Genomic DNA, 22,982 nt, shown 5'->3' on the forward strand with positions numbered 1-22,982 from the left:
ATAATAAGCCACTATATTGCAGGTACCTGATGTTAGTTGTGCCCAGGGGCGGATTAACCATGGGGCAGATGGGGCTGCAGCCCCAGGCCCACCAAAGAACATAGGCCCACTAAATAAATGCAGGAAAAAAATATAAGGCTTCCCAAGTAGGCTGAATAGAAAAGACAATGAGAGGAAAACAAGACTGAGGAAAATAGATTCACTTGTTTATACCTATATACAGAAGCACCTATATACACTAATGTACTTATATACAGAACAGAATATGTACTGGCCTGTTTTATTTCACATATTATTGTGAAATTTTTATAGGAATCTAGTATTGCAATGTTATCAGAACCAGAATATACACCTACTTGATACAGAATATATGCTTCCATTGTTGAATATACAGGCCTATGTTTTCAAAATCAGAATCACATACATAACGTAACGAACATGAACAATAACTATAGGCCCATTTGGAATAGTTTGCCCCAGGCCCATCAGGCCCTGGTTGTGCCAACAGATGCCAAGAAAAGTGACTTTGTTTAAGAAAGAAAATCAGGGCTCTTGTATACCTTCTAGTGGCTTGATACAGAATAGCACTGAGAAAAACTGGGGGTCAGGAGAGGCAGCAAACAAGAGAAGCAAGTGTATTATACTACATTGGATAGGAAGGAAAACTGAAGTGAACTACACTATTACTATCCTACGGTATATAAATATATTGTGCATTATTTTCTTCTGGATATGTAGGTATATTACCATTTGTTATAATATTACTACATTACATTATACAGTAAGCAGTCACAACTTACTTGAATACCAGTTAGTGCAATAAACAATCGTAGAATGTCATTGGTTCCCTCAAAAATACGGAAGATGCGCAGATCTCTCATCACTCTCGCTGTACCTGTTTCCTGTGGGATTGCAAATAAGTAAATATAGGTACATAACATACATACTAGGTATATAACATACACATATATATTACTTGAATCTATAGATTCCATCTCTTAAATATTTTTATTTTATTCCAATAGAAAATCCAAAACCAGCATACGCAATATTGTTCATTCTGCAACTAAGGTCATTGCAACCTCATACATCCCAGACAGCAGCTTCATAAGACTTTTAGAGTTCTTTCACAAAAACAAAAACATTATGCACCCTACAACACATTACTACATTCCATCCGGTATAGACCATACAGCATTGAGTACCTTTATATACACCGATAGTACCTGCATATAGCCCATGCCTCCCAGGATCTGGATACATTCATCAGTCACATTCCAGGCAGCCTCCTGTAGAGATCATGAAAACAATGGACAGGAAATCTGAGCAGAAGATTTTTCACTGATCATTATTTTTCAGTATGTGATTGAACTCATCAAATATTTCATTGGAACTAATAATTTCTACCCAGGATTTCTCCCATTCCCTTCTGCCCAGGACTCCCCTCAATAATTTCATAAGAGTGTGTGCTTATCTTCGAGTGGAAGGATGTTAGAAATGAACCAGAGAAATAGCACAGCGAGTCCTAAATGAGATGTGCATTCTAATCACATGCTAGTAAGCACAAACACACAAACACCATAGTTACTCTCCCTCACCCAAGTCTAACTGCCACTGCTGCACATAATCTAAACTTTATATTTAATGGGAGGAAACCTTTTTTGATATTCAAATATGTCTAGTTCAAACAATCTCAATTTAGTGGTGAATATTCTATGCCCTGTACATATTTGAAATTTCTCATTACAAAGCTTGACATTTCAAAATCAGCAAATCAGCTTTCTGGTTAAGCTTTTATGCTCCCCATTTTTTGATTTGACATCTGACTGCAAAATGCTGAGAGGATGGGTTGGAGTGCTGCTCTTGGGCCTTGTCCCAAGCTGCTCTTTAGCTGACTACTTGGAGGCACCTTAGTCAACTCTTCCCTCCAATTTTCCCTCCGTTCCATGGGGAAAATTTCTGGCTTCTGCTCAGTGCCTTCCCACAATGGTGTAGCTGAGTACAGAAACTATGAGGTGGACTGCAGACACAAACCGCCACCATACCACTTTGTTGGATCATCTTGTGCTCTTGTAAGGTGGTCTGATCAGAGATTCATTTTGCTGAGGATGTGAACTAAAACCTGAACATAATGTAGCTTCAGATTGGATTAAGCAAGCAAAGAAGTTTTGTTGCAAAGGAAGATAGGTAATAAGAGTTTGCAACAAGAACAGTATTTCCTTACTCCAATACTCACTGAAGCAAAGACTTTGCTCATTGCAGCCTCAATCTGGAATTCGCTCGCACCTGTATCCATATTACCACTGACTCTATAAGCCATTGACTGTGGGAATACACATGAGCTTCAGTAAGAAAAATATTATGCCATGAATTACTTCACAGTTAGTCCTTTTACTTGTTTATGTATCTACTGGAATGCACTTACTATTGACTCTGTACTCTTGTGAAGCCCAAAAGAAAATATGTAAACCATTTTAAAATCAAATTAGTTCAGTGGGTTGAACTCTATAGAATGCTATATAAATGGAGAAGAAATTACAAAGGCTGAAATGGTACTAAATACAATAAAATAATGTGGCTTGACACACAAGGTTGCTAAGATTCTATGTGGCTTTATGTGGCACGGTATCACAGTGATCACAGGCCTGTTGCAGTTGTAAATTGCAACTTCTGTACTGCACTAAAGAACATGTTATTCTTGATTTGTATACACCTTTTAAATTTATTCTGAACGAAGTATTTGTCGAGTCATCTCACAGGCAGTCCCTCGGAGTCGAGGGTGTCATGCTTCCACTCTAAAAGTGAGTTCTCAGGTGACTGAAGAGTCCAATGCGGGACCTACAGGCTCTGTCACAGGTGGGGCAGGCAGTGGTTGAAGGAAAGGGTAGTCGGGGAGTCTGGGTTGGCACACACTCCTTCCGCTGTCTACGCTTGGTTTCTGCTTGTTCTCGGCGATGGGACTCGAGGTGTTCAGCGTCCTCCCAGATGCTCTTCCTCCACTTTGGATGGGCGTGGGCCAGGGATTCCCAGGTGTCAGTGGGGATGTTGCTCTTTATCAAGGCGGCTTTCAGGGTGTCCTTGAAGCGTTTTCTCTGTCCATCTGGGGCTCGCTTGCCGTGTCGAAGCTCCGAGTGGATGTGATTAGGGAGTCTCATGTCGGGCATGCGGATGATGTGGCCCGCCCAGCAGAGCTGATCGATGGTGCGGATGTTGGCCTGAACGAGGACACTGACGTTGGTGCGTCTATCCTGACAATGGATCTGCAGGATCTTGCGGAGGCAGCACTGGTGGTACTTCTCCAGTGTTTTGAGGTGTTTGCTGTGTATAGTCCACGTCTCTGAGCCATATAGAGGGCGGGTATCACTACTGCCCTGTAGACCATAAGCTTGGTGCCAGATTTGAGGTCCTGGTCTTCAAACGCTCTCTTCCTCAGGCAACTGAAGGCTGTGCTGGCACACTGGAGGCGGTGTTGGACCTCGTCATCGATGTCTGCCCTTGCTGACAGTAGGCTCCCGAGGTATGGAAAATGGTCCATGTTGTCGAAGGCCGCGCCATGGATTTTGATAATCGGCGGGCGGTGATGTGTGGCGGGGTCAGGTTGGTAGAGGACCTTTGTCTTGCCGGGAACTTGCTAAAGGTGAGATGAAGCGTTGCAGCAAGGAAGATCGAGAAGAGCGTGGTGCGATGACGCTGCCTTGCTTGACCCCAGTCCGAATGTGGATTGGATCTGTGGTGGATCCATTGTTCAGGATCACGACTTGCGTGTCACCGTGGAGCAGATGGTGCCAAACTTTTGAGGGCAGCCGAAACAAAGGAGGACGCTCCATAATCCCTCACAGTTAAGAGTGTCAAAGGCCTTTGATAGCATCATACTTTGAAAGCACAATAATGAAAAGTGGCAACTTCTGAAATGACCAAGCAGGAGACAGATAACTTATTTGATCTGGGAATGGATGCCGCAGAGGTAAGTTGTGACACTATTCACATTACTCATCATCATCAGAGGCAGTCCCTCAAAATCGAGGAAGACTTGCTTCCACTCTAACAGTGAGTTCTCAGGTGACTGAACAGTCCATTACTACCAGCATGCTAAACAGTTGTGCAAATCGAAAGTAAATAAATTACAGGGGCCAGATGAGATGCATCTGAGCAATCTTAAGGAAATATGGGAGGAGATTACAGGGGAGATCTTGCCAATCTAACTTAACATTTTTCTTTGAGGGTGTGATAAAAAGAACTTGATCGGATAAGGTATCAAGATAAGGCACAACCGTGAATGTGGTTGTATTGTATGCTCACAGGTTTGGAGAGTGGTGGCCCTGACCTGCAAGGACCATCAGCAGCTCGGGGCCTTCACAGGCCTACCACTTCAAGGTACAGCGCGTGCTAGAGAGCAATGGCTGTGAAGAGGGCGACGTCACCAAGGTCCAGGTTGCTGATTGGAGCGTGAGCAAGTACAGCAGGAGCGGCGAGGTCGGGGCACAGGAGCAGTGAGTGATCGTGGATTGACATAATCGGGGCCCAGAAGAGGCGAGGGCCCCAGGGGCAGCACGGGGCCAGCCCACACTGCGATATGTGTGCACACTAGGTCCGTGCAGCAGAGCTGGTCTCCAGTCGTCCTGGTTAATCCTTGCCACTGGACCAAGACCTCGCTCTGTCAAGCCCGTGTGGTGGCTGGTGTGCAACGGCCACCACACATTAAAAAAATCCACGCACAGGCATCTTCCACCCTTCAACATGTAGTTCGGGACCTGGAATATCAGGTCCTCCATTGAAACGCCTGTGAACTCATCCCTTTTTGATGTGGAAACAAGTCATCCTCGATACGAGGGATTGCCTATGATGATGATGACAGCTGTTGCATGGTGAGTGGCTTAGCCAGATATGTGATGTTCACACGACTCAATAAAACCCCAGTCAGTTGGGTCTAGGTCAGCCACGATGAAGTATGCAGTTGTTTGCCTAGGCCCAGATGAACTGGTAATGTGTAGTGTGATTGTTAAACCTTTGTCAATAAACCGACGAGTTCTTAATACCAATGTGTTGCTGTGAATTCATAAGCGAAGAACCCATGAAGCAAATACATTACAGTGATGTTTTTGGATTTCAGTAATGCCTTTGATGCAGTTCCTCTGGAAAGGCAGGTACTGAGAATTAAGAAAGTGGGAATCAGTGGAAATATTTTATTAGTTGTGGGATTAAACCCAGAGAGTACTGGTACAGGGGTTATCATCAGCCTGGGAGAATGCTACCAATGGGTCTCACAAAAGTTTGCTTTGGAATCTCTTTTGCTTAATATCCTCAAAAATGTTCTGGAGCTTTGAGTCACATACACAACAGCTGAATTTACAGATGATACAACACTATTGAAGGTGATGAACTCCAAAGATATGGAAGGATTTGACTAGAATTGCAAATTGGGCAAATAGGTGGCAGATCAAATTCAATGCAGAGAAAATCACTTGGGGATGAAAAATCTAGGAAGGGATTATTATTTAAATGGAAAGAAAATAATGTACATGATAAATGAAAGAGATCTGGGGCTCCTGATTGACAATAAATTGAAGCTATCGCAACAATACTCGGTAGCAGTGAGTGAAGAAAATAAGGTGTTGGTATGCATTAAAAGATCAATATTGAGCCAGAATAATAAAATAATCCTTCCACTTTATAAATCATTGGCACAAAAGCACTTTGAGTATTGTGTACAGTTCTGATCGCCACAGTACAAAAAGGATATTGCAGCAATTGAAAGGATACAGAAGAGAACAAGAATGATTGAGAGAATGAAGGGATTGGATTATGTGGAACGAATATGTAAATGGAGCATGTTATCACTGGAAAAGGTTGAGATTGCTATTTTTAGGATTCCAAAAGGGACTAGATAATGTAGACCATGACAAGCGGGTTCATCTTTTTCCAACAGTAGAACCAAAGGATATCAACTGCACTTGAAGGGGGCTAAATTCAAAACTAATCTGCGGAAATGTTAGTTCAGTGAGTGAGTGGTCAATCAATGGATCAGGCTTCCTAGGCAGACAGTGGAAGCAATTAGCATTGATTCATTCAAATGAAAACTAGATAGGTTCTTTCAGAAAATAATATTTTGGGTTACAGTATTTCAGTAATTTTCCTGCATGATAAAAGTTAATTGTAGTGGGCTTGGGAGGAATGGGTGACTTTTGACCTGTGGTTCCCAAAGCTCTCCACTGTGGAGGTATTGAGTCTGTTGTGGACTAATTGATAGAGACTGATTGCTAATGATTAGGCAACAATTCTCTTACCGTTGTATCAAGCGCCTATCAGGATGGTAGTATGACATTTATCTACTAAAAATCCTCATCTGCACTTTCCAGGAGGAGTCACTAAATAGCAAGCAGAAACTCGATCCAACTTTCCCATCCCAAGACCAGGATCGTTGAAACAATTTTAATATGCCTGCTGCCATTCTGGCTGAGATCAGCTAACTCAGTGGAGATGGTGATCGAACCTGGGACTTTCTGGTCAGTATGACGCAATTACATACAACCGAGGGAGCTTTGCGAGGAGTGTCTTTATCGAATTTTTACCTACATACTGCAGCGTAGCCATAGTAGCAATATTCTCTTGGATGAGACCAAAGTGGTGACTCTTGCTGCCAAATTGTGTTCGATTGGTAGCAAAGTCCACCTATTAAAACAATTTCAAAAGAAAATACAAAAGGCTATGAGATAAACGACTATTGAAGTTAACAAACAGAACGTTTCAAGTGGTGCTTATTGCTTTAGCCCTGTTCACATCAGACTTGACGTTTGTACTCTGGAGAAAACCATTTTGCAGTGAAAGCACTGCTGGAGCGAAACTTGATTCAACCTGCTGTTATAAAAATGTACTTTTTTGCTTTCCTACCCACATGTTCTATATTTAATCTCTTCCTTCCATTAACTTAAATGAGATGTGCCGGGTGCAACTATTGTTCTACACAATTGATACACTCCTCTGTACAGTACTGGGATGTCTCAACCCTACCACCTGCACAGAATTTCCCGAGGACCAGCAGCATGTCTGGGGTGGCTATCTGGTGGGCAAAGCATGGTAGAGATGAAAATTGGAGAGGACACTTGGGCCTGGATTTTAGCCAATAGGTGAGTTCTGTGAAGAAGGGCTGTTGTGAGATCTGGAATCCCGGAAACCTGGTTTGCCGAATGTCCTCCAGTTATTAACTGCAAGGCTCCTTTACATTTTTTCCGTGATTTCCCACTCACAGGAAGTCTGATTGACAGACTGGAGGCCTTTGGGCGGGAAACCTGCGGGTCTGGATCGAGGGGTTGTCCAATCATGGTCGAGAGGGTCCCAATCACAAGTGGAGGGGGGGGGGATTCTGATAATGGTCGGGGGAGTCCTGATCACGGGGTAGGGGTATGGTGGTCGGGGGGGGGGGAGGGGAATAGATCGTGGTCGGTGGGGGAAGCAGATGGTGGTTTGGGGGGGGCAGGATCGGACGGTGGTCGGGGGAGGGGGGGCAGGATCGGACGGTGGTCGGGGGAGGGGGGGCAGAATCGGACGGTGGTCGGGGGAGAGGGGGGCAGAATCGGACGGTGGTCGGGGGAGGGGGAGCAGGATCGGACGGTGGTCGGGGGAGGGGGGAGTGGTCGCGGGGGGGTGGGGGAGCAGTCGGTGGTCGGGGGAGGGGGAGCGGTCGGGGGAGGAGGGAGGGAGGAGTGGTCGGGGAGGGGGAGCGGTCGGTGGAGGGGGGGAGGGGGGGAGTGGTCGGGGGAGGGGGAGGATGGAGGGAGGAGTGGTCGGGGGAGGGGGAGCGGTCGGGGGAGGAGGGAGGGAGGAGTGGTCGGGGGAGGTGGAGGGGTAGCGGTCGGGGGAGGGGGAGCGGTCGGGGGAGGGGGAGTGGTCGGGGGAGGGGGAGTGGTCGGGGGGAGGGGGAGTGGTCGGGGTGAGGGGGAGCGGTCGGGGGAGGGGGAGTGGTCGGGGGAGGGGGAGTGGTCGGGGGGGAGGGGGAGTGGTCGGGGGAGGGGGAAGGGGAAGCAGACGGTGGTCGGGGGAGGGGAGCGTTCGGGGGAGGGGGGAGGGGAGGGGGAGCAGACGGTGGTCGGGGGAGGGGGAGGGGGAACAGTCGGGGGGAGGGGGAGCGGTCGGGGGGAGGGGGAGGGGGAGTGGTCGGGGGAGGGGGAGCGGTCGGGGGAGGGGGAGTGGTCGGGGGAGGGGGAGTGGTCGGGGGAGGGGGAAGGGGGAGCAGATGGTGGTCGGGGGAGGGGAGCGTTCGGGGGAGAGGAGGGGGAGCAGACGGTGGTCGGGGGAGGGGGAGGGGGAACAGTCGGGGGGAGGGGGAGCGGTCGGGGGGAGGGGGAGCGGTCGGGGGGAGGCGGAGGGGGAGTGGTCGGGGGGAGGGGGAGCGGTCGGGGGGAGTGGGAGGGGGAGTGGTCGGGGGAGGGGCGAGCGGTCGGGGGAGGGGGAGTGGTCGGGGGAGGGGGAGTGGTCGGGGGAGGGGCGAGCGGTCGGGGGAGGGGGAGCGGTCGGGGGAGGGGCGAGCGGTCGGGGGAGGGGGAGCGGTCGGGGGAGGGGGAGTGGTCGGGGGAGGGGCGAGCGGTCGGGGGAGGGGGAGCGGTCGGGGGAGGGGGAGCGGTCGGGGGAGGGGCGAGCGGTCAGGGGAGGGGGAGCGGTCGGGGGAGGGGGAGCGGTCGGGGGAGGGGGAGCAGTCGGGGGAGGGGCGAGCGGTCGGGGGAGGGGCGAGCGGTCGGGGGAGGGGGAGCGGTCGGGGGAGGGGGAGCGGTCGGGGGAGGGGTGAGCGGTCGGGGGAGGGGTGAGCGGTCGGGGGAGGGGGAGTGGTCGGGGGAGGGGCGAGCGGTCGGGGAGGTGGAGCGGTCGGGGGAGGGGGGAGTGGGAGCAGACGGTGGTCGGGGGAGGGGCGAGCGGTCGGGGGGAGGGGGAGGGGGAGTGGTTGGGGAGGGGGAGGGGGGGAGTGGTCGGGGGGAGGGGGCAGCGGTCGGGGGAGGGGGGAGGGGGAGCAGACGGTGGTCGGGGGAGTGGTCAGGGGAGGGGCAGCGGTCGGGGGAGGGGGAGCGGTCGGGGGAGGGGGAGCAGACGGTGGTCGGGGGAGGGGGAGTGGTCAGGGGAGGGGCAGCGGTCGGGGGAGGGGGAGGGGGAGCAGACGGTGGTCGGGGGAGGGGGAGTGGTCAGGGGAGGGGCAGCGGTCGGGGGAGGGGGAGGGGGAGCGGTCGGGGGAGGGGGAGCGGTCGGGGGAGGGGGAGCAGACGGTGGTCGGGGGAGGGGGAGTGGTTGGGGAGGGGGAGGGGGGGAGTGGTCAGGGGAGGGGCAGCGGTCGGGGGAGGGGGAGCGGTCGGGGGAGGGGGAGGGGGAGCAGACGGTGGTTGGGGGACAGGAGTGGGTTCTCTGGGGAGTGTTTGAGCCTGGAGGAAGCAGTCCTGCTCCTGTTGGCCCACACGCAGTGCTATAATGGCACTTACCTCATGGATTCAGCACTTCTCGCCTCCACACAGCTGCCGGGTTTCCTGAGGCCTGAAATACCCGCAGTCGTGCGTTAAAAATAGAATGACTGTTAAAGTGAAGGCCAGCAGCCTCATTACAATATTTAAATGACCAACCTGCTGCATGTCAGCGGATTGCTTACCCGCCGCTCATTCCGCCGCCATTAAAGCTGGAAGTGGGCGGATTCGAAGCAGGTTGGGTTCCTGTTTCAGATGTTTTACATTTTAATTTCTGGCACAACTCCAACCCTCCCATTTTTGGCCATTAGGATTCAGCCCTTGGTGTCCGCTCACAAAAAATTAGGCTGTGCAAGCTTACTATTGGAACAGGTGGAAGTTACAGCCATCCAGCGTGGTTCTCAACAAAGAGGCCAGACCAGTGGGATGGTATTATCCTCGGGATTTCCCATTGCTCCTGCCTCCCCTATCCTAATCGTGCTGGATCGCAGCAAGCGACTACCACCCAGCATAGTCGTGCGGCCATGACCTGGAATAGTACAGAAGATAGAAGTTAACAAAGCTACCTCAACCTTTTAGCAAGTTTTTCCTGCTCCCCCAGTGACTGCCAAAGATACATAGATACTGCCACTGGTGCAGCCCCCCCACCTACACCCAATTTAATTAAGTAGCCTGACTCCACCCTGGTGTCAGAATCTCTGGCAGTGTATCGCTCTTTTTCCACCCACGGACCACAATCTTGTTTTCTGCTGCAGAGGGGAGATCATAGATATTCAGGCCTATGATATTGTTTTGAGTTGTTTGACACCTGGAGTAATTCAGTGTTTCATAGAAACATAGAAAATAGGAGCAGGAGTAGGCCATTCGGCCCTTCGAGCCTGCACCGCCATTCAATGAGTTCATGGCTGAACATGCAACTTCAGTACCCCATTCCTGCTTTCTCGCCATACCCCTTGATCCCCCTAGTAGTAAGGGCTGCATCTAACTCCTTTTTGAATATATTTAGTGAATTGGCCTCAACAATTTTCTGTGGTAGAGAATTCCACAGGTTCACCACTCTCTGGGTGAAGAAGTTGCTCCTCATCTCGGTCCTAAATGGCTTACCCCTTCTCCTTAGAGCATACTTCACAACATACTGGAGTATCATTGATGATATACTGGAGTATACATTAACTAACTACAATTTTATAAGTCCAGCCAGTCACTGTACAATCATTTAAAACCATTAAAAGATCACGTGATAAGGAGTTCTGAATTATATTGCTGACCAATCTGGAGCTTAAATAGGATGGTTTTTCCTCAAATATTTGCAGATCTGCAGACCTGGGTGTCCGCCTACATCATAACTGAAAGCAGAAGGTTCAGTTGCACATGCTGAAGGATTTACAGACCACTTCCCATTCTGTTCACGGCAGTAAAGAAAATCCCGTTCTCACATGGAATGGCATCTACTAACCTAGGTCCAAGTCCAGATCATATTACTAGGAAAAGTTCCATCACATCTTTGGAGGGTATTTAACAATCTTAATTTAGGCTTCCAAATATGCACAGCTTTAACACATACCCATTTTTCCACAAGCAGAGCTGTTAGCATGTGACTTTTCCTGAATCAAATCTAATACACAAACAATTTCTGCTTGAAATGGCAGCACTGTGTTTTTATGCCCTAATCTTTCTTCCTGACTATAATCCAGGAAGAGATCAAGATGTCTGCAAAAGCTCTTTACATTTTGCACAAATTTAATGGTCACATGGTCTGCAAATCACCTTATCATCAAAAGCTTAACATTCCTTGTGTACTACATTTAACCAGTTTAGACAGGCACTGTTCAGAATCTAAGCACATGATGTAGGCATTACAGCTAAGAAAAAGTCCAGCATAGAAACATGTATTTCAGTCAGTGCAAGTACAGCACTAGAAAATTATATTTGCTAAGAGCCAACTCTGGCAAGGTTGAAAAACAAGCCCACTTTCCACCTTATAAACAACATCAGTAAGTTCCCCCCACCCCCCAAATTGTTTCTGGTCCTTTTTAATCCCCTTTATAAGTAAATTCCTCTATTTAACGTTTACATAAAAATTCTGGTCTGTGAAAGTAGATGAGTTAAAAATAAAAGTTCTATTTGCCAAGCTTTTACACTTAACCTGCACAGAGCTGTGCGCATTACACACCGCATAAAAAGGTAATAAAGTTTAATATGTACCTATGGTGCCATTGCTTCACATATTTAAATGCATGTTCTGATGTAAGGTATTTGCATACAAGAAGATTTAAATCCAGAACAAATTGATACTTACTGCTTTGGAAACCATTGTTCCTGAGAGAGCAGCAGCCATGCCAAACCGACCATTGTTTAGTATATTCATGGCTACGTTAAACCCACCTCCAACCTCACCGAGCAAGTTTTCTTCCGGCACCTTCACGTTGTCAAAGTAAACCTCGGCTGTGTTAGAAGCTTTGATTCCCACTTTCTTTTCAGGAGGACCATTGAATCAAAACAATACCAATATGGTCATCACTGCCTGAGACACAGCGTGTCATTATGATGCATCAGGAAGTGAGGCCGGTCTAAGCAGAACAAGGAGAAGAATGGATTTTCCATACATAATAATTCTTTTTTAAATTAAAGTATGGAAAAAAAATATTTTGTTCCCTTCCGCCAAAGCTTTGCACTTGAACCATCCCGAGAAGGCAAGCAAGTAACGGTGTCCAAGCTCTCTACCAATTCTCTTTGTAACTATGTGTGTGCTTTGTGGGTTGGGTTCACTCGATACCTTTGATTTTTCCATACAGAATAGCGAGGATAGTCAGAGGTCCTCAACATATTGCACCATAGAATGATAGAATGCAGATTTGTGCCTGTGATCCTTCGCAAAAGATTATCCCAATGTCAGCCACACCAATCATCAAGGGTACCATGCAGAGGTCAAGCACTTCCCGCGGGGAAGGGAATGCAGGAAGAAGAGTATAGGAGGCCGAGGACAGAGGGATCAGAGTGGGAGTGGGGTGGAGAATTACAATGGTAAGTGACTGGATGTTCAGGGTTAAGCTTGTGGACTGAACGGAGATGTCGATTTTCTAGAATATCAAAACATTTCATTTGATACAACTCTCCTAAGTCTAAGTCCATGTTGGTGAAAAGGTTAATGTAAATTTCCAGTACAAATCACCAGCAGTAAGCCTTTTAAATATCTAATAAGTATTGTTCAAACTAGGTTTAACTTAAATGTCAGCTGCCTGCTAAGATGCTATAGAAAGAACAGTCAAAATAATAATATCAAAGGACATTGAAGTATTGTTATTCTGCCACTAGATGTCACTGGCACATTTAGTAAATAGTATAACCTTGCATCTAATCAAGCTAAAGAAATGTGCAGTTTAACATTAATGCAATATGAACTTTTTCTTCACTTGAATCCAATACTACAGGAGTGTCCAAAGATTTTGTTTTCATGGGTCTCAAAGGTATATCATTAAGCCTTGGCAGCCATATTTGACGGCTAAGTCCATTTGCTATCTTTGAGGCTGCTGATACTAACAGCTCCTGGTGTTCTGGAACGAGATTTATGTAGACATGAGGCAACAGCACAAGGAATGCCCTTTTCAAATTTCCTGTCCCACAAAATTTGAACAGTACAAGTCACGCAAGTAAGAAATAAGTGCAAATAGGACATGGATGTGTGAGTTTGAAGGGTCAGGTTGCCAGGTCTCAAGGGCTTATGGGTTGTAGGTTGCAGACCTCTGAAACGGGGGAGACAGAGGCACATGACAATTGATTTAAAAGTTGTGTTTGTACAAACTTTGTGTCACTTCTATCTTACTTTCCTATATTCTCAGTAATTGTCTCAATGATCATGTCTGGTTTAAATTCAAAATGTTTCTTACATTATTTGTTCAGCCCATAGTTATTTGTAAGGAAAAGAGCCGTAGATAATGTGGCAAGGTATAGATTCTGGATATTCAGGTTTTGCACAATAGGTTTTAACGATAGACTTATTAACTGCTGAAATGTCAAGTGTACAGCGATTTACTTACCAATCTGTTACGATCACTTATTATTGACCTCAATGTCAATTACTGTCTTTGGTAGGTGCGAGAAAAATTTGGAGAAAAAACGGCACCAATAGTCAAATATATAAAAGAGAAACAGATTGTTAAAGCACTCACTGACATTCAAGGGAACAAGAACTGACCTAATATTACCAGGTACTGTCAAACATGTTGGCAACAAATGAGGTATGGTGCTATAATGGGTGTGTGTAATAGATACTTAACCAAAGAAACACTGAACAGAATGCTCACCAGAAAACTGAAATATAAAAATCCCTAAAAATTATTTTTTTTACTTAACTGTGTCAGTCCTCCAAATTCTTTCTCCACAATAAATGCCGTGATCTTCTCCTTTTTTCCAGCGTGCCTATCCTTGACGGCAGTTTTGGCAAACACAGTGAAGATCTCTGCCATGCCCCCATTACTGAAAGAAATTCATATATAAATAGATGAAGAAAATGTTCAGTCTCTGAGCAATTAGTTCTCTTCTCCCTGCCCAAAAATGTTGTTACCAACAGCTTAACCCTTCGATGAGGAGCAATATCCAGTCAGGCAACTGGATTTTACATTCCAGCAATTTTATTCGTTCTGCAGACCTAAAGCATCCAACACAAGAGGAGTTGAAGTTCATGGTGAGAAAGCAGGAATGGGGTACTGAAGTTTCATGTTCAGCCATGAACTCATTGAATGGCGGTGCAGGCTAGAAGGGCCGAATGGCCTACTCCTGCACCTATTTTCTATGTTTCTATGTTTCTATGTTACTCAATCCAATAGATTCAGGAGTCTGGATTTTCCTGTTTGGAGTGGAGTTTCTGTGGGACAGTACTTCCACCAACCTCACTGTGCCCACCCCAGCCCCAACCCCAGGTCAGGCCTCATGAAAGATGCAAATGAAAGCTCCCAGTGGGATTCCTGCTGTTAAGATTAAACAGGACCCCACCAGTACCAGCAAAGAAACTCCAGAGTTGCTGCCATGGGGACAGTCATGTATGTAACCTTCACATAACTGTAACCTTTACGTAACAACACTGTACACTATATACATCTGAGTAACGCACACCTTGACCACAGGGGGTGAACTTGTGGGAGACACTCCTCACCTGGTCACCCAGGTATATAAAGGGAGGTCCCACGCAGGGTCGGCACTTCTTGGTCCTGGGAATAAAGGTTCAGGTCACGTAGTGACCTTGTCTGCAGTACATGCCTCGTGTGATTCTATAGTAAGGTGTAAGGGCACTACATTTGGCGACGAGAAACGGGAATCAATGACCCACGAGGATGGCCACCGGTAGCACAGAGGAACGGTACTGTGTTGGTGAGGACTGGGACGATTTCGTTGAGAGGCTTCAGCAGAGCTTTGTCATGAAGGACTGGCTGTGAGAGGAAGTGGCTGACAAACGGAGGGCGCATCTACTGACCAGTTGTGGATCCAAGACGTATGCGCTGATGAAAGATCTGTTCGCACCCGAGAAGCCGGCGGACAAGTCCTTTGAAGAGCTCAGCACTCTGATCGGTGAGCACCTCAAACCGGTGAGCAGTATACACATGGCTCAGCACCGGTTCTATACACACCAGCATCAGGAGGGACAAAGCATATCGGACTTTGTTACGGAACTTCAGCGTTTGGCCAGCCTCTCAGTTCACAGACACCTACAGGGGGGAGATGTTAAGGGATTTCTTCATTGAGGACATTGGTCATGCCGGGATTTTAAGGAAGCTTATTGAGACCAAGGACTTGATTTTGGAAAGGGCAACGTTGATAGCTCAGACCTTTATGACAGGGGAAGAGGAGACCAAGATAATTTACACACGCAGCCCTGGTTCCAACGTGGCGATGGACCAGGGAGTTAGCATTGTAAACAAGACTCAGAACCCTGCAGGCAGGCAAGGGCAATTCGACACTGCCCAGGTAGCAACAGACTCTAGGGTGGGCCAGCAACAGAGATAATGGCAGGGAGATCGGCAATTCACGCCATCACAAGGGACAATGCGTCCAGGATGGGACCATTGACACTCAGCAACAGAGTGCTCAGGAGTAATCAAAGAGACAATCAGAGAGGAATGCCTGGTAACAGTTCCTTTGTTCACAACAATCTCAGCTCATGCTGGAGGTGCGGTGGCAGACATGCTGTGAGAACCTGTAGGTTTCAGCAATTTATCTGTAGAAACTGTAACTTCAGTGGACATCTGGCCAGAATGTGCAGAAAGCCCGTAGCGAGGCTAGTTTACGAGGCAGAGGAACCAGACGAGGGGTCTGCAAGGCAGGGTGATGCTTGGGGCAAAGCTATGGACGGTGAAGTCCAGTGGGTTCATGTGGCAGACGTCCATAGCTCGTATACCAAAATGCCATCTATGATGATGAAAGTTCTATTAAATGGCATCCCGGTATGCATGGAGCTGGACACAGGAGCCAGCCAGTCACTTATGAGTGCCCAACAATTTGAAAAACTATGACCACTCAAAGCTATCAGGCCCAAACTGGAACGCATTGACACGCAGCTACGGACGTACACCAGAGAGATCATCCCAGTACTAGGCAGTGCCAACTTGGTGGTCACACACAATGGATCGGAGAACCGGCTACCTTCTGGATTGTCCCGGGGAATGGTCCCACGCTCTTGGGGAGGAGCTGATGAACTGGAAATGGGGGGGATGTGCACGCCATTTCATCTGTGGAGCGAAGTTCATGCTCACAGGTCCTACAGAAATTCAAGCCACTTTTTCAACCTGGGGTCAGGACTTTTAAGGGCACCAAAGTAGCGATACGCATCACCCCGGACGCCAGACCAGCGCACCAGAAAGCCAGAGCCGTGCCGTATGTGATGTGTGAGAGAATCGAGAGTGAGTTGGACAGGCTGCTAAGAGAGGGTATAATTTCGCCTGTTGAGTTCAGTGACTGGGCAAGCCTCATCGTTCTTGTCCTTAAAGCGGATGGCTCGGTCAGGATTTGTGGCAACTACAAGGCCACCATCAACCGAATGTCACTACAGGACCAATACCCGCTTCCGAGAGCAGAGGATCTTTCTGCCACGCTAGCAGGTGACAAGCTGTTCACCAAGTTGGACCTCACTTCAGCCGACATGACTCAGGAACTGGCTGAAGAATCCAAGCTTCTGACTCCCATCACCACGCACAAGGGGCTATTCGTTTACAACAGGTATCCGTTTGGCATTCGTTCAGCGGCCGCTATCTTCCAGAGGAACATGGAAAGCTTGCTTAAATCCATCCCTGGAACAATCGTATTCCAAGATGACATCCTTATCACGGGTCAAGACACCAAGGAACACCTCCACAACCTGGAGGAGGTGCTACGCTGACTGGACCGGGTAGGCTTGCGACTAAAGAAGTCCAAGTGTGTGTTTTTGGCCTCAGAGGTCGAGTTTTTGGGCAGGAGGGTTGCTGCAGACGGGATCCGGACTACCGAATCCAAAATGGAGGCGATCCATCGTGCGCCCAGGCGCGGCAACACATCAGAGTTGTGGTCATTTCTGGGACTATTGAACTACTTCGGGAACTTTCTTCTGAACTTAAGCACATTGTTGGTGCCGCTGCACGTGCTCCTGCGTAAGGGTTGTGAATGGTTTTGGGGGGAATGTCAAGAACGGGCTTTCAATTAGGCGCGGAACCTGCTTTGTTCTAACAAGCTGTTGATCTTGTACAACCCCTGTAAGAAACTGGTTTTAACGTGTGATGCATCATCCTATGAGGTTGGGTGTGTGTTGCAGCAGAGTAATGATGAGGGCCAACTCCAACCTGTGGCTAATGCCTCCAGGTCGCTCTCCCAGGCAGAACGGGGATATGGGATGGTTGAACAGGTAGCACTCGCATATGTCTACGGGGTGAAAAAGATGCACCAGTACATTTTCGGCAGAAGGGTCGAGTTAGAAACGAACCACAAACCGTTAACATCCCTGTTGTCCGACAGCAAGGCTGTCAATGCCAATGCATCAGCTCACATACAGCGGTGGGCCCTCACGCTGGCTGCGTATGACTACACCATACGGCACCGGCCAGGCACCGAATATTGCGCTGATATGCTCAGCAGGCTCCCACTGGCGACCACCAAGGGGGCGTCGGAGCAAAGCGCGGAGATGGTCATGGCCGTTGAGGCTTTCGACACGGCAGGCTCCCCCATCACAGCCCGCCAGATCAAAATCTGGACCAACAGAGATCCCCTCCTATCCTTGATAAAGAAATGTGTCCTGACTGGGGATTGGGTGCCCGCACACGGAGCATGCCCCGAGGAGGTCAGACCGTTTCACAGACAGATGGATGAACTCTCCATCCAAGCCAACTGCCTGCTATGGGGCAGCCGGGTAGTCATGCCCCAGAAAGGAAGGGAAGCATTCATCAGGGAACTCCACAGCAAGCACCCAGGCATCATGCTAATGAAGGCCATTGCCCGGTCACATGTATGGTGGCCGGGAATTGACTCAGACTTGGAACACTGGGTTCGTAGGTGCATGACGTGTGCTCAGCTGGGAAATGCCCCTAGGGTGGCCCCCCTCAGGCCGTGGCCCTGGCCCACCAGGCCATGGTCACGTATTCACGTAGACTACGCGGGCCCGTTCATGGGAAAAATGTTCCTGATTGTTGTTGATGCATACTCGAAATGGATCGAGTGCATCATATTGAATTCGTGCACGACATCCATCACTGTGGAGAGTCTACGTATGGTTTTTGCGACCCACGGCTTGCCGGACATCCTGGTTAGCGATAATGGCCCGTGTTTCACTAGCTATGAATTCCAGGAGTTTATGTCGGGTAATAGTATCAAACACGTCAGGACAGCACCGTTCAAGCCGGCTTCCAATGGCCAGGTAGAACGTGCGGTTCAAATCATAAAACAAGGCATCCTCCGGATTCAAGGACCCTCCCTTCAGCACCACCTATCGCGACTCCTGCTGGCCTACAGGTCCCACCCACATTCACTCACGGGAGTCCCGCACGCGGAACTACTCATGAAACGCACGCTTAAAACGCGGCTGTCCCTCATTCATCCAGCCCTGTCAGACAATGTTGAGGGCAAGTGCCGGTCCCAAATTGAGTGCCATGATCGCAACTCAGTGGGGAGATGCATAGAAATTAATGACCCTGTATTCGTTCTCAATCATGCTTTGGAACCCAAGTGGCTTGAGGGTACTGCAATTGACAAAGAGGGGAATAGGGTCATAGTGGTCAGACTAAACAATGGACAGATATGCCGCAAACATCTGGATCAAGTAAAGAAAAGGTTCAGCATGGACACTGAGGATCCTGAGGAAGATCATGAGATGTTACCCACACCACTGCCAGTGAATGAGTAACAAGAACATTCACAAGCATGCACTGTCCCGGCGGCCAGCCCGGACAGGCCGGAATCACCTCAGGCAACAGAGACGCATGCCAAGGCCCAACCACCAGAGCCCCAACTGCGTCAACCACCTGAAAGACTCAATCTTTGACCCAAAGACGTTGGGGGGCGGTGATGTCATGTTTGTAACCTTCACATAACTGTAACCTTTATGTAACAACACTGGACACTGTATACATCTGAGTAATGCACACCTTGACCACAGGGAGTGAACTTGTGGGAGACACTCCTCACCTGGTCATCCAGGTATATAAAGGGAGGTCCCACGCAGGGTCGGCACTTCTTGGTCCGGTGAATAAAGGTTCAGGTCACGTAGTGACCTTGTCTGCAGTACATGCCTCGTGTGATTCTATAGTAAGGTGTAAGCTCACCACAGGGACACGACTGCAGCACCTGAAGGTCCGATGAAGGATTTAAAGGGGTAGAAACCCCATGAAGATCATATTGATTGGGCTAACCAAACTGGTAGCAATGCGGTGGAGGAGGATTTCCTGGAGTGTATTAGGGATGGTTTTCTAGACCAGATGTCGAGGAACCAACTAGAGGGCTGGCCATTCTAGACTGGGTAATGTGTAATGAGAAAGGACTCATTAGCAATCTTGTTGTGCGAGGCCCCTTGGGGAAGACTGACCATAATATGGTAGAATTCTTTATCAAGATGGAGAGTGACACAGTTAATTCAGAGACTAGGGTCCTGAACTTAAGGAAAGGTAACTTCGATGGTATGAGACGTGAATTGGTTAGAATAGACTGGCGAATGATACTTAAAGGGTTGACGGTGGATAGGCAATGGCAAATATTTAAAGATCACATGGATGAACTTCAACAATTGTACATCCTGTCTGGTGTAAAAATATAACGGGGAAGGTGGCTCAACCGTGGCTAACGAGGAAAATTAAGGATAGTATTAAATCCAAGGAAGAGGCATGTAAATTGGCCAGAAAAGAATTTCAAAAGGCTTTTGACAAGGTTCCACACAAGAGATTGGTGTGCAAAATTAAAGCACATGGTACTGGGGGTAATGTGCTGACGTGGATAGAGAACTGGTTGGCAGACAGGAAGCAGACAGTTGGGATAAACAGGTCCTTTTCAGAATGGCAGGCAGTGACTAGTGGAGTGCCGCAGAGCTCAGTGCTGGGACCCCAGCTATTTACAATATACATTAATGATTTAGATGAAGGAATTGAGTGTAATATCTCCAAGTTTGCAGATGATACTAAGCTGGGTGGCGGTGTGAGCTGTGAGAAGGGCGCTAAGAGGCTGCAGGGTGACTTGGACAGGTTAGGTGAGTGGGAAAATGCATGGTAGATGCAGTATAATGTGGATAAAGGTGAGGTTATCCACTTTGGTGGCAAAAACACAAAGGCACAATATTATCTGAATGGCGGCAGATTAGGAAAAGGGAAGTTGCAACGAGACCTGGGTGTCATAGTACATCAGTCATTGAAAGTTGGCATGCAGGTACAGCAGGCGGTGAAGAAGGCAAATGGTATGTTGGCCTTCATAGCTAGGGGATTTGAGTATAGGAGCAGGGAGGTCTTACTGCAGTTGTACAGGGCCTTAGTGAGGCCTCACCTGGAATATTGTGTTCAGTTTTGGTCTCCTAATCTGAGGAAGGACAGTATTGCTATTGCAGCGAAGGTTCACCAGACTGATTCCCAGGATGGCAGGACTGACATATGAGGAGAGACTGGATCGACTGGGCCTGCATTCATTGGAGTTTAGAAGGATGAGAGGGGATCTCATAGAAACATATAAAATTCTGATGGGACTGGACAGGTTAGATGCGGGAAGAATGTTCCCGATGTTGGGGAAGTCCAGAACCAGGGGACATAATTTAAGGATAGAGGGTAAGCAATTTAGGACTGAGATGAGGAGAAACTTCTTCACTCAGAGAGTTGTTAACCTGTGGAATTCCCTACCGCAGAGAGTTGTTGATGCCAGTTCATTGGATATATTCAAGAGGGAGTTAGATATGGCCCTTACAGCAAAAGGGATCAAGGGGTATGGAGAGAAAGCAGGAAAGGGGTACTGAGGGAATGATCAGCCATGATCTTATTGAATGGTGGTGCAGGCTCGAAGGGCCGAATGGCCTACTCCTGCACCTATTTTCTATGTTTCTATGTTTCTGAGATCGGAATGAGGCCTCCCAGTGTAGGTCTCATCCGAGAGCGAGGCCTTCAGTCGGCAAGTCTTTGGAGCCACTTGGAGGGAAAGGAAGCCACGACAAGGCCCTCTCCATCCATTTGGGTATTTACCACCACTTCCCACGACTTACCACATGGTGCACCCAGGCAGCAACAAAATTCTCTAATCATTTCATACTTTAAGGGGTCAAAATTCAGTTGCTATTGCCAGGTTATACCACCTGAGTGAGGGGACAACGGGGCGTGAACGGCTGGCCGGCGGAGTTCGGCGTGGGTACTGCCTGTTGGGAAATTCGGTTGTCCCTTTTCAAGGGCGTAAAGATTTGCCGCCCCGCCGACTACCGCCATGGAAATCATGACGTCGGCACACGTGCAATGCCTCCTTGGCGCCAGTCTCACCAAATTCACTTTGGCCGCCTCACTTACCGGCTGGCGGCGACGACGCCTGAAAAAGTTGCCATGCACAAGGCAGGAAAACTAATCCGGGGCGTTATTTAAAGGGAGTTGCTGCCGGCCCAGAGAGTTCGCGGTCCATGCTGCGTTGGCTGCTCACACAGCTCGAAGGTGCTGCCATCCTGCGGCTACTGACTCCTAAGCTTTAGTGGTAGCATCTCGGGGATATTGTTGCCTTCAAGATCGGATATATTTGGAAACAGCATATTGCTTTCATAGCAACATAGAAACATAGAAAATAGGTGCAGGAGTAGGCCATTCGGCCCTTCTAGCCTGCACCACCATTCAGTGAGTTCATGGCTGATCATGCAACTTCAGTACCCCCTTCCTGTTTTCTTGCCATACCCCTTGATCCCCTGAGTAGTAAGGACTTCATCTAACTCCTTTTTGAATATATTTAGTGAATTGGCCTCAATTACTTTCTGTGGTAGAGAATTCCACAGGTTCACCACTCTCTGGGTGAAGAAGTTTCTCCTCATCTCGATCCGAAATGGCTTACCCCTTATCCTTAGACTGTGACCCCTGGTTCTGGACTTCCCCAACATCGGGAACATTCTTCCTGCATCTAACCTGTCTGAACCCATCAGAATTTTAAACGTTTCTATGAGGTCCCCTCTCATTCTTCTGAACTCCAGTGAAGCCCAGTTGATCCAGTCTTTCTTGCTATGTCAGTCCCACCATCCCGGGAATCAGTCTGGTGAACCTTCGCTGCACTCCCTCAATAGCAAGAATGTCCTTCCTCAGGTTAGGAGACCAAAACTGTACACAATACTCCAGGTGTGGCCTCACCAAGGCCCTGTACAACTGTAGGGATGCTGGCCAGAGGAGAGACCCCAAAGGCCGGGCAGGAGGCCATACAGATGCAGGGTTTACCGTGCACATTATTCTTACCTTGAGATATCCAAGGACTGGTGCCTAAAGCAGGCTGAGGCTCCGTCGAGGTGGTGACAGAGCTTTGCCACCTCCTGCAGACATACCTGGCAGCTGACGTCGGCACCAGGACCTCGCTGTCAGTGGCAGTGAAAGTGACAGCAGCCCTCAACTTCTAGGCTACCGGCTCCTTTCAGTCTCCTGTCGGCGATATATGCAATAACTCGCAGTTTCCAGTACAATGTTGCATTCGGCAGGTTACCAACGCTCTCTGCAGCAAACAAATGGACTGCATCATGTTCAGCATGTCCGGGAAATACCAGGATGAGCGCTCCCACGGCTTCGCCAAGATAGCGGGCTTCCCCATTTTCAGGGAGCCATTGATTGTACGCATGTGGCATTAAGGGCCCCGCCTCACATCGCCACCCTCTTCACCTGGCCAAATGCGGAAGACATCACGCCCCACCCTCCAAGCCTCCATGCATATAAATGGCAAGACAAGATTGTATCAAATGAAACTAATTTTTATTTACAACAAAAACCATAGTGTGCTGTAAAGAAGCACTAAAGGACACCATCATCCATCGCAAACAATAATTGAAACCACACCCCTTCAAACACTATCACCCACTTCCACGTGAAACTATTCACATAACTTCATCATCGAACA

The 22,982-nt window shown here is 48.4% G+C and overlaps 1 pseudogene; it reads right to left on the bottom strand.

Annotated features, from left to right (window-relative positions):
- LOC139266309 (very long-chain specific acyl-CoA dehydrogenase, mitochondrial-like) overlaps positions 1–22,982 on the bottom strand; it is a 92,504-nt pseudogene that overhangs the window by 25,279 nt on the left and 44,243 nt on the right.

Source organism: Pristiophorus japonicus, chromosome 6, assembly GCF_044704955.1.
Source record: "Pristiophorus japonicus isolate sPriJap1 chromosome 6, sPriJap1.hap1, whole genome shotgun sequence".
In the NCBI taxonomy this organism is placed as follows: Eukaryota; Metazoa; Chordata; class Chondrichthyes; family Pristiophoridae; genus Pristiophorus; species Pristiophorus japonicus.